This window comes from Otolemur garnettii, unplaced genomic scaffold, assembly GCF_000181295.1.
Source record: "Otolemur garnettii isolate 467f Iridium unplaced genomic scaffold, OtoGar3 scaffold00122, whole genome shotgun sequence".
NCBI classification, from domain to species: Eukaryota; Metazoa; Chordata; class Mammalia; order Primates; family Galagidae; genus Otolemur; species Otolemur garnettii.
The window spans coordinates 2,741,340-2,746,476 of NW_003852517.1; positions in this window are offsets into that span (position 1 = coordinate 2,741,340).

A 5,137-nucleotide genomic window follows, 5' to 3' on the forward strand; every position below is an offset into this window, starting at 1 on the left:
GGCCAGATTTGAACCCGCCACATCCGGTATATGGGGCCGGCGCCCTGCTCCTTTGAGCTACAGGTGCTGCCCCTGTTTTTTCCTTTTTATGGTCCCTTCCAGGCTTCACCCAAATGCTCCTTTGCTTTTCACAAAATGATATCTCTCTATTTTTTCATCCTTTAAACACTCCCACGTTGCTACCTGATCTTTATAATTTTCACTTCCAATAGTTGCATAATAGTTCATCAACTAATGTTTCATAATTTACATAAAGCAGCATGATAGAGTGAAAAGAACCAAGGGTTTCGGAATCAGGCAGACCTGGTTCAAATCCTGACTCTGAGATCAACCATCCATGTGATCTTGGATAAGATAGTTAATCACTCTGAACTTGAGTTTGCTCATTTATAAAATGGGCCAGTCATATACCTGCCTTACAGGGCCACTGTGAAAGTATCAAATTGGATGAACTCTGATTGTGGCCCATAGGAGGGACTTGCTCCACAAATGGGAGCTGCCCATTCATCACCTTGTGCTGTTTCAGTGACCTTGGCAGTCTAGAAAGAAGGCGAAAGGCAATGGGGAGGCTGAGAAGCTGGGGAAAAACCAGAGCCAGAAAGCCAGTTTGAGAGCTCTAGACCTGTACAGTACACTCACCACTAGCACCTAAAATGTGGCTAGTCTGCATCGGGATATTCAGTAAATACAAAATACACACCAGATTTAGAAGACTTAGTATAAAACAAAGATCTCATTAATAATTTTTATTATAATTACATGCAAAATGGCCATTTTGGATATATCATCTTAAAATATTATTCAAATTATCTTCATCTATTCTTTCACATGGTTACTAGAAAATTTAAAATTATAGATGTGGCTGGAATGACATTTCTATTGGACAACACTGCTCATGCCAGAGTTAGAGTCTATACAACTGATCAGACACTGGAGTAGAAATTCGGGGAGAGGCAGGAGGCAAGAGGATCCCAAGGTTGGACAGCTGAGTGGGTGGTGAATTTCTCATGGCTTTAGGGGAGACAAGGGAAGAGTAGATGAGTTTGAGAATGTATTAGTATGAGCAGGTCATTTGTGGTGTCCTGCAATTGGTGACACAAGAGGGAAGGATTAAGTCTAGACTTTAGTAACGGCCCCTGCTTTCCTCACAAGTTGGCCATTCCAGCTCCTGCCATATCTTGTACAGCATGTGGCTTTAGTCCTGCACAGCCTTGTTAGGGGTGCTTCTGCCCACCCCCTGTATGCTCACCATCCACGTGCCTGGCATGCGCTTATGACCATGTTCAGAACACACTTGGTGCCCAGAGCCTTCTGGGCAGGGAGATGCCTGCCCTGCATGCTCATCTCATGTGGCTGCTCTGTGCTGCTCCCCGAGTGCTCCCAGACCAGCTTACCATGGAGTTTCAGGTATTCCCCCTCTCTCCTTTGTGGAGCTCCCCTCTGTAACGTGTGCATCATGCTGGGTCACAATCGCTTGGAGCAGGACTACATAGAATAAATCGGTGGAGGAAGGCTCCTCCTCCAGGGAGGCTGAGTGCTGTCACAGTCTTGCTCCTTGTGTGCCTTCATCTGCTCTGGCTTTGCTAAGATTCCAGTGTCATCAGGGAGCAGAGATTGAGAACTCAGGAGCTGAGGCTGGCTTCTGGATAGCACGTCAGATAACCACATGCTCCATAAGTTTGAAAGCCAGAGAGTGAAATTACACCCAGTTCTTGAAATTTCTAGCTTACCATTCCCTATAGGGTTGTTAGGATCTAGGGCTTTGGGTTGAGCTAGGAAATGACATATTTAAGGTGCGTCTCACTTGGGGGTAAGAGCTAGGAATGTAGAATATATCAAGTTTGGAGGGCCAAAAACAATCAACCTGACCGGTATCTACCTTGGTTTTAGCAGTTTTATCTGGCTTAGCCTGTCTGACTTTGGTACTGAGGAGGGGCATAACAAAAGACCCTGTGAGAGATTCACATCTCTGGGGCAGGGTATTGCTGCATCTACGGTGGAAGCCTTTTCACCCATCCTCACCCTGATTATGGTTGTCAGATAAAGAGTTTCTAGTTCTTTGTCAGCACTAGTAAAACTCTAGCACGTAAGGCCAGATAGTTAAGTTTGTGAACTCATCCTAGAAAAAGAGCTGCATACCTCATTGCTGAATATCACGACTGTCACCAGATGGCTAAGGGGAGTACTTCTAAAGTGACCATAGTGATATTCACCGTGAGATGTGTAGCACTTTTTCTAAGATGAGTTTATGAACTTAATTGTCTGATCTAGTATTTTCATTCATGCAGAAACCATTTATTGAGCACTCTGCTATGCCAGATACCATAGGATTAAAGATTCAATTATAGGAGATTCTATGAAAGTATTATAGTTTTTCTTTGCTTTTATTTTCTATCTTGATTTAAATTTGTGGGGTTTTTTTTTTGTTATAGTTACAGAACGAATAGCTTTATGTTTTACAACTTCTGAACCTAATTATTCTTAGAGGAATTCTATCGTATTTTGGTTATGAATTTTATTTTTTCTTCAAAGTTGAGAGAAATGTACTTTGTTTCCTTCTTGTTCCTTACCTCCAGCCCCTTTCTCTTTTGGGCTCTGAGGAAAGCTGGCCTCTGACCTCAGGAAGCCTGAAGTCTCACTTCCAGTAGACACACACTTGTGACTAGGCCCAGGCTCCTGGACAGCCCACACCCTCCATGCAGAGAGGCCCTCTGTGCCCTTAGTTTGGCTGTGGCAGAACACACTGTCACCTCCTCCTCACCACCAGACCAACCAGAGCAGAAGGGGTCGAAACTTGGCAGGCTATCCGTCTTCTGCCCCTGCTGGGATTTATTTTTGAAGAAGTTTTATCCCAGGGCCACCTGTGACTTTATAAGGCAAATGGAAAGCTGGGAATTGGTACAGGCCTGACACCTGGGGCAGCAGGTGTCTCTGGCTGTAATGACCTTATATTGGCTGGGATTGAAAAGTATGCAACAAATTAGGGTAGGCCCCCCTGGAGCTGGGACAGGCTGGGGATTCAGGGGAGAGGGTGTCAGAAATAACTAGGCTAAAGAAACATGAAAGTTTCTGCTCCCAAAGGTTCTGATGTGTGAGTGTTCTTCCAGAAGCCATCCTCCCCACCCACACTCTGCTACACGTGTGCACAAACCAAGCCTGTGCACATGTGCACGCACAGCACCATGTGCTCCTACCCGTGTAGATGCGGCACCCTCACTCCCTCTGCTCTCTGGGAGTTCCTGCTTCCCACTTCTCCCTGCCCCATGTCCAGGGGCCCCCTCAGCACCACGATCATGTCCTCACTCCTAACCCCAAAGTCCAGCCTTTCCACCAGCCTGGCCTCTCCAGATTAGAGCTCTCTGGGGATCAGGTCCTTTTGAAAGAAAGAAAGAAAGAAAAAGGGAGGAAAAACAGAAAGAAAGTGAGAAACAGAAGAATGGAATTGGACCGAAGGGGCAGTGGTGCCTTGAGCTATCTCACTGCATTACAATGAATATGGACTCTATTAAGGTCCGTTCTGCCTGTTAGTGTCTCCCGGGGCAACACAGCCCCCATATGGCAGGCATGCAGCAGATTAGGGTAGGCCCCTGGGCCGCATTGAGGGCCAGGGGCTTGACTGGCAGTTGGGCCCCCTCCTCGCCCCCCCACTCCTCACACTTGACACTGCCTGTGTTTATCTAAAGCAAGGAGGGGGGGCCATTTGGAAGGTTTTTGTCTGGCTGTGAGAGAAGGGAGAAGAGGCTGGAGGCAGGGTGAGGAGAGGGAGGTTGAAGGGGGACGAAATGGGAGAGGCGAGGAGGGAAGGCTCATAAATATTCAGGAGGAGCTCTCAATGGAGGGAGAGAAATAAAGCAGATGGAATTCGTGTTAAAGAACAGCACAATCACCCTGTTTTGAGCCCTCCAAAAACAAAAAAAAAGAAAAGGGAACGGCCTTCTCGGAGGGTAGGAGCTGCGTTTATCCAATTAGCAGGGTTGTCAAATTGAATTTATATGGAATAAGGGTGGGGGAATTGAGAAGGGAGTGTGGAAGAAAGGAAGTGGTTTTCCTTTTCTTTTTCCAGTTTAGCAATAAAGTCCCTGCCCACATGGATAGATTTGTAGTTTTTTTTTTTTAAAGTCTCTTTAGAGAAATGAGGTCATTTTGGGGAAGGGGGTATTTTGAACAAAAAAAAAAAAAAAGAAAGAAAGAAACTTGCCAATAACTTTTTCCTCCAGTGCTGGAGGTGGAAGATGATTAGATTTCTTTTACTGACAGTTCAATGAGATAAATCAAGAGATAAGACTTCTCCTGGACTCAAGGGGCCGAGGTGCCTCCCTGGGGTTGAGTGGGGGTTTCCCCCCAGAGGGAAGGTAACATTCTTCTCTGGTCCACTAGTTCTGATGGTGAGAATGTCCCACCTGCCTGAGTGAAAACAGGCTGTGTTGGTTGGCAGCTTGTTATACCTTTTGGGTTCAGTGAAAAGAACCTAGATTTTGACAGTCACCCCCAAAGGCCACTTTGACTATATTCTCTGGCTAAGAAACCATTACTCACTCTGCTCTGTTTGTAGTGTTATTTTCACACTTCTGCCCTGGACTTCCCTCCTGGCAGGACCCAGACTCAATTTTCTACCTGTTCTCTTTTCATTCTTCTAGTTTAGCATCAAAAGTGGGTCAAAGCAGGCTCCCAAGGGGAAAATAAGCAATTCCATTGAGGCATTGGAAGAAAACAGGTTTTCTTAATGTTTACGTCTATCTTAAAAAGCAATCCAGCGTTGCTAATCTGTAATATAGCAGTTGGCAGCAGTACCTTTAGTCAATATATTGGGTTTCGTTGTCACTACAGTATCCAAGGCATCTCCCTGTGTAGACAGCAGTGGGGATCTTGCTCTCTCCTTCATTCACTCCCCAGTTTTTCTGTTCCCTGTTAAGTGGATTTACACATTATATTATGTAGTTTAACAATATTAACTCTCACAAAAGGACAAGTGGCTTAAAGAAATTGCCGTAAAGAAATGGAGTTGGAGAGAATGCTGATAACCCAAGTACACGCAAACAGGAAGAGAACAGCAGAGCTCACCCTTTTTAAGCCACTTTAGGAAGTAAAATCGATGATAATGGGATCAACATCTCATGAGAAGTCAACAAAATCATTA